This window comes from Dipodomys ordii, unplaced genomic scaffold (genome assembly GCF_000151885.1).
Source record: "Dipodomys ordii isolate 6190 unplaced genomic scaffold, Dord_2.0 Scaffold3, whole genome shotgun sequence".
In the NCBI taxonomy this organism is placed as follows: domain Eukaryota; kingdom Metazoa; phylum Chordata; class Mammalia; order Rodentia; family Heteromyidae; genus Dipodomys; species Dipodomys ordii.
Genome location: NW_012267219.1, coordinates 7,675,584 through 7,683,428, shown reverse-complemented (window position 1 = coordinate 7,683,428; position 7,845 = coordinate 7,675,584). Strand labels below are relative to the sequence as shown.

The window sequence follows — 7,845 nt, the reverse complement described above, 5'->3', positions numbered from 1 at the left end:
CATTATCTTGCCCATGTAATTGTAACCCCTCTGTATAGCATTTTCACAATAAAAAGAAAAAGAAAAAAAAAAGAGAGAAGAGCCAGAATTCAAAACTTTTCCATTTCTCATAAACTGTCCAGTTTTCACCTGCCTATTTTAAGGAGGCAACAATCTCCTGTCTAAGTAAACTATTTTTTTAGTATTTTTTAAGTATTTATATTTTTAATTTTTTTAGATTTATATTTTTAGATAAAAAAAGCTTTAAGTGTTGGTATCTGTTACTAAGAATACAAAGAAAACTAAAAACAATATATTCAATAAAATCAAAACTAGGTATCAAATTTGTCGATGTAGACTAGTTCTTATTCTTTAAAATGATAAAGAATATCATATTCCTTTTCAATCTCACAATAAAAACAAAGATGGCAGAGGGAGGATTTGGGGAGGTGGGGAAGGAAGGGGATGGTAGGGAAAAACAAAGGAGGAGGTAACAATGCTCCATAGGAAATGTACACATTACCTTACTCATTTAATTGTAACCCCTCTGTACAGTATCTTAACAATAAAAAAAAAACTAAATAACAGCAAAAAAAAAAAACACCACAAAGATTCCATGTTAGGTGTTGTGGTACATGCCTAAAAACCTAGCACAAAGGAAGCAGAAGCAGAAGAGTTTAATGCCAGTGTGTACTACCTAGCAAGTTTCAGACAAACCTAGGCTACACAGTGAGGTCCTGACTCTAAAACAAAGGCAAAAACAACAAAAAAATTCCTAAGGGAAAAATAGGGACAAAAAGCAAAAGTAGTAAATAAAAATAAACAAGTTATAAAAAGTAATAAAAAGAATGTGATAGCTTTTAATGGAACTCTGATAATAACATTGAACACAAAGCCAAAATGCATTAATTAAAATATCTAGGTAAATCATAAAATAAGATCCAAGTACATGCTGTCTAAAAGAAATCTATTTAAAGACAGAGGTAGATAAAAAGAGATAAGAGGAAAAAAGGTATGTGATGCTATGACTAATTAGCAAAAAAAAAAAAGGGAGAATATTAATTTTGGATATAACACACTTCAGAGCAATAAAAAATATCAGTGATAGAGGAATTATATATAATAAAGAGGACAATTCTCCAGATGGCATAGCCTTGATGTGTATGCACCTAACAACTTAGAATGAAAGTATGTGAGGCAAAAATTGGTAAGACTGAGGAGAAGATGAATCCATTATTAAACTAAAGACTTCAACATTCCTCTATCAAAAATAAATCTAACCAGCAGAAAATGGGTAAGGACATAGTTGAACTGAGTAACAACACAACTGGATGTAAGGGATATCTACACGTTATTTCATCTAACAGCAGAATAAATTAACTCTTTCCAAGTTCACATGGAACATTCAACACAGATCACCTTTTGTGTCATAAAACACACTTTAACAAACCCAATGTCTGCTTTCCTATCACAACTGAACTAGAAATCAACAACAGAAAGAAAACTGGAAAAATCCCACAGCACTTGCAGATTAAATAACATACTTCTAAGTAACACAAGTCAAAAAAGCAATCTCAAGAAAAATTTAAAAACATTCTGAACTAAGTGAAAATAAAAACACAACCTATCAAAATGCGTGGGATGCTCCATAAGTAGTGCTTAGAGGGAAATTGATTTTTCCCTAATATATGTTAGGAAAGAAAAAAGATAAGAAATCAATTATAAATTTCCATCTTAGAAAAAAATACAAAAAAAAAAATTAAGTCCAAGTAAACAGAAGAGAAACACAGTAAGAACTAGGACACAAATCTATGGTGTTAAAATGAATTTTATAGAGAAAAATAGTGAAAACTTTTGAAAAGATCACTGAACTCAATAAACCTTTAGACAGGTTAAAAAAAGAGAAGACACATTATCAAACTAATATTATAAATGAGAATAGACATTATTATATATCTTATGGACATTCAAAGAAGAACTTAAGAATTGTATATCCCCAAATTTGATATCCAACATGGAATTAATTTCTTGAAAGATATAATCTGTCAAAACTCACAGGAAAAACAAATATGCGATTATGTCTAAATCAACTAAGACATTATTTCAATAATAAATAACCCTCAAAAACACAAAACATCAGGGCTGGGAAGGTGGCTCAGTGGTAGGGCGCTTACTTTGCATGCCTGAGGCCCTGGGTTCAATTCCCCGGCACCACATAAGCAAAAAGAACAAAAGCCGGAAATGGCATTGTGGCTCAAGTGGTAGAGCGCTAGCCTTGAGCTGAAGAGCTGAGGGACAGCGCCCAGGCCCAGAGTTCAGGCCCCACAACTGGACCCAAAAAGAAAAAAGAAAAAAAAAAAAAGAAATGAGCTTGAAGCCACAAGAAAAATACAGGAGAAGCTTAAATGCATATTACTAAGTTTAAAAACAAATGGAGCTTAGTGGTAGAGTGCAATAGCATTCATAAAGCCCTGGGTTCAATTCCTCAAAACCACATAAACATAAAAGGCCCTAGTGTGCTGGGTGCCTGTGGCTCAAGCCCATAATCCTAGCTACTCAGGAAGCTGAGATCTGAGGATCATGGAACAAAGCCAGCCCGGGCAAGAAAGTCTGTGACTCTTATCTCCAATAAACCACTAGAAAACCAGAAGTGCTGCTATGGCTCAAGTGGTAGAGTGCTTGCCTTGAGCTTCTGAAGAACACAGGGACGGCTCCCAAGCCCAGAGTTCAAGCCCCACAACCAACCAAAAAAAAAAAAAAAAAGAAGTCAAAGTGTGCTGTGGCTCAAGTGGTAGTGTGCTAACCTTGAGCACAGACAGGTGCAGGCCCTGAGTTCAAGTCCCAGGACTGGCAAACAAACAAAAAAACCTGACTGTATGTTATCTGATAACACATGACATTCTAGGAAATGCTAAATGATGGAGGCAGTAAAAAGAGCAGCGGCTGCCAAGAAGCTAAGGGTGGGGAAGGAAGGGCTAGAAGGAAGGGTAGAACACAGAGGAACCTTAGGACTATAACTACTATGAATGAGGAATGAGACTACAATGGTGGAAAATGTGTTAAAATTTGTCAAGTGCTTAGACTGTCTATATCTGCAAAAGTGAACCTTCAGATGAACTAAGGATTCTGGGTGAAAATGACATACCAATCCAGGTGTATCCTAACAACTGTGGGGCATGGTGATAAGGGATAAAGAAGAAGTTATACATACGTAGGGGGAGATAATGGAAACCACTGTGCCTTCTGTTCAACTTAGCTGTAAACCTAAGTGCTGCAAAAAATAAAAAGTCTTTAAAAAAAAAAACCATTATATCAGAGATCTGGGGACGATCACTTCACAATCTAGAAACATTAGTTTAAAAACACAATTTTATTTATTTATTTGCCAGTCCTGGGGCTTGAATTTTTTTTTTTTTTTTTTGCCAGTCCTGGACTTAGTCTCAGGGCCTGGGCACTGTCCCTGAGCTTCTTTTTCTCAAGGCTAGAACTCTACCACTTGAACCACAGCGCCACTTCAGGCTTTTTCTGTTTATGTAGTAGTAAGGAATCGAACCCAGGGCTTCATGCATGTTAGGCAAGTCCTCTACCACTAACTCACATTCCCAGCCCTAAAAATACAATTTTTAAAGCCGCAGTTTACTTTCAGAAAAAAAAAATTCTGTTTTACAGTTAAATCTAAATTCTTCAAAATTAGAACTGAGATGAAAAAAGCTCCTCCTTCTTTACAAAAATAATTCAAAATTATTGTACTATAAGGGCTTTTGTTCTAAAAATGCTCTTATTTTTAAGAATTCACATAATTTATACTGCAAGTAAGATTTAAAGTTATCAAAATAAGAAACAACATTGAAAATAGCCAAAATATGTCCTAGTTTTCAAATGTTCACACAAGTTGATTTCTAGACTAACAGAGTTGTTTAGAATTTATCTGCCAATGATTTCATAATGCTACTTTGATTTATATGAAAAAAATTCTTTAATATAAACAAAATTGAAGTTATTTTAAAAAAAGATTTAATCTAAGATTTTTACACTACAAGAAAATATCAACTCACATAAAATGGGACATAAAAGTTACTAATAAATTCCCTATCCTCTACCACAAAGACGGATCTCAGTGACTCAAAAATCCAAGATTAAACAATTAGGTTGTTGCCTCTATCTAATTTTGCCAACTAAAGACATCCCTATGTTTATTTATCCAGTGCTGAAATTAAAAAGGTAGTATATAATGAACATAATTTAAAGCAAAAGAGTATGCCTATCCAATAATCTTGGCAATCTGCCTTTCAGTACTTTCAACAGATCTCTTCCTGAAAACTATTTTTGTACATGTCATTTAAAGAATTACTCTACCGCATGGTGACAAGTGAAGAGGAATTTAAAGACAAGACAACCTGCAAAGGTTAGACACAAACCTATAAATAATACCAAGCATCTGTGCAACTGCTAATGTGGCACCCAGAGGAATTTATGCTAATAAAATACTGCAATTTATTAAACATGATGACAGCTCACTGCTCTAAGAGATTTTAAACAACTGTTACACACTAGAGACTATAACATTTCCTCAAGGTTTACTTTATAAGACTGCAAGACATTATGACAAGGTCTCATCTTAATGAATATTGCTAAATAAGAATTAGGAATTGCAAAAGGGATCTGGGTCCATTGTAAAGCCTACCTCTAGTTCAATGCAATAAAGAACATAAATTCCCCATACAATTCAATAGATCTTTCACTTAATAATGGTTATGGTTTAAGTTTACATGTCGGCAACTTAATCTATACCATCATGACCTTCAAGTCATGTGAGCTGTCTTCATGAATGAAGTGGAGTGGATTCTTCATCAGAGTAGGTTTAAGAACAAATCAACCAGCTGGGCGCCGATGGCTCACGCCTGTAATCCTAGCTACTCAGGAGGCTGACATCTGAGAATCGCCGTTCAAAGTCAGCCCGGACAGGAAAGTCCATGAGACTCTTATCTCCAATAAACCACTAGAAAACCGGAAGTGGCACTGTGGTTCAAGCGGTAGAGCGCAGGGGCAGTGACCAAGCCCAGAGTTCAAGCCTCATGATGGACACCCCCCCCCCAAAAAAGAACAAATCAACCTTCTCTTGCTCTCATGTTCCTACTCACTAGCTCTTCCGCCTTCTGCTATGGAATACGCAACAAGAAGGCTGTTCAGATACAAATTCATTAATCTTGTATCATGAAATGAATCTCTTTTCTTCATGAAACCACTAAAGTTCCAAGTATTCTACTTTGACACCAAAAACAGTCTAAGGCAGTAATGTTCTAAACTATAATGCATATATTTAACATTTTAAATGATTATTACCAGTTTAGTTTTATCTTGCAGGAAGACATTATGTAAAAAATGAAACAGAAGAAAAGATGCAGAAGAATAAAGAAATGAGTAAGACTGAAAAAAAAAACTAAATGGTAGTTTTTATCCCATTCATCAAATTTAGTAAGGAGCGAAGTTCTGATTTTTTAAAAAAGGGGTGTATGAACAGAGAAAGCAAATAAACTAAAGTATAACCAAAACAAATATAAAAACTAAATCTGAAGTTAAAGAATTTCTGTCATTGAATTTATAAGAAATGTTACATAACTATAAAAATGCTTGTAAGTTACACTGATCTAGACTTTAGCTCTGGAAGGAAACATATAGATGAAAAGTCATTTAGGAAACAGACTTTACAGTATGTCATCATTAAGCCAAAAACAGCATTATTAAATGAAACAATTTAAGCCATAATAACATGTGATAAATTAGATAAATATGATTTTTCATTGCTGTGTTGGTTATATGCAGAGTTTTAACAGTAGAAAACATGCTTCACAAGAACAGATTGGGTAGAACATATAGTACACAACAGGCCATGTTAAGATTTTCATCTGTCTACTTTCAGCTTCTACAAGCTCAACTTGATACTAGAATTTAAAATCAGAAATCACTCTATTTAAAACTTCAGGTATGCCCACAGAGCCTAGAATGAGAAAACATTGGACTAGAAAAACCTAGGTTTGAATGCTGGCCCTTCCACTTGCTAGCTTTAAAAAAAAAAAAACCTACAGATAACTTGCTAGCCATTATAAACCTCAGTACCCTCATCTGTAGTTAAATGAGAATTAAATAATGCATATAAAGTGGCATATAGTAATAAATAATAATAGCTAACCCATATATAATACTATGTAGCAGGCAATGAGCTAAACTATTATTTAATCCTCAAGTGGTAGTACTTACCACATTTTAGAGATAAACAGTGAGAAGGAACTTGTCCAGGATAAAGTAGATAGTACTTAAGTAAAGAAAGTTGGAATTAAGGTAGTATCTTTTAGCCACAATGCTAGATTGCCTTTTACTGTGTGTAAATGCACCAAGATTAAGTATATCATTCATTTGGTTCTTTTTTCTTTTCCTTTAAAAAAAAACTTCATTATATTTTACCTTTACACTACATTTGTTTTAATGGAATTGAAGCATTCTACAATTCCAGGGAATGACATTTAAAAAACAGATCTCGGGAGTTGTGGAGTTTGAACTCAAAGCATAGGAACTGTGTTCCTATAACAGACCACAAAATATTCTCATTTTAACAACTCAATAAACACATCCTCAATAAAGTCATAGCTATACTATCTTTTCCCAAACCAGATCCTTCTTCAACAACTCTAATTCCTCTAAATGGCATCACAATTCTGTCATCCAACTCTGAATACAGAAAATAAAGATAGAATAGTTTAGCAACTATAGTTTTATTCAAATAGATTATCTCATTCATAGATACTATTCTCTTTTCAATTATCAACATCCTACAGGTTCTAAACTACCAGTGTTTATCACCTCATTCCTTCCCTCCATCTTCGCCATTCACATTAGATGGAAGACCTGTTCATTAAAAGACCAATTTGATCATTTGGGTACTCTGCTTCAAATACTTCATGGATTATAACTTCTCAACCTACCGAATAAAGGCCAAATTTGGAATTTAGGGCTTTTGATCCTGAGACTGATTCAGCTCAAATTTCATTCTCCCTTTTTATAAAATGTAACACTCTTCACATAATATCCTATACATTTCTTAACTATTTTCTATAACTGTTCTTAATGAAGACAGTTCTAGTGAATCTCCCTCTGTAGGAATGAGTTTCTTTTTTAATATCCTAACCAGGTACAGAGTCAAAAACTACTTGCTGAGTTAAATAATGAGTTAGTCACTATATATGTACCACAGTTCCTTAACATAAGAAGAATTGATACCAAATCACCAGAAAACAACAAAATCTGCAGATGCTGAAGTCTCATGGTAAAAATGGTACTGTATTTGCATATATAACCTACACACATCCTCCTGTTTTTCTTTAATCATCCCTACATTACTTACAATACCTAACATAAATGCTATGTAAGTTGCAGTTTTAAGCACAGATCAAGGCATACTATACTCATAAGTTGACACATTAAAAACCTCAGCACAGCTATTTAAGTAAAAAATACATTTCTAAAAGAGAGTAATACCAAAATAAAGCTCCAGAGAGTAAAGATGGTTAAAACATAGGCAAGTGGGAATATCAAAATTAAAACTATTGACGTAGAAGTTTGGAGTTACATGAAGGGAGTTACCAATACACTGAATGTATCCAAGGAATGTGGAAAGGAAAATGAGCAGTAACTTTGAAGGAGATAGGTTGTGGAAATGGTTGGTAAAGAAAGCTAAACCAGACAGGATTAAGCGAAGAGCTGGAAGAAAATACAATGGGAGCTGGGAAGGTGGCTCAGTGGTAGAGCGCTTGCCTTGCATGCCTGAGGCCCTGGGTTCAATTCCTCAGCACCACATAAGCAAAAAGAAAA

At 34.3% G+C, this 7,845-nt stretch overlaps 1 protein-coding gene across 5 annotated transcripts in view; it reads right to left on the bottom strand.

The window, feature by feature from the left end:
* Lemd3 (LEM domain containing 3) overlaps positions 1–7,845 on the bottom strand; it is a 56,917-nt gene that overhangs the window by 42,960 nt on the left and 6,112 nt on the right. The gene's annotated exons all lie outside the window — the stretch shown is intronic.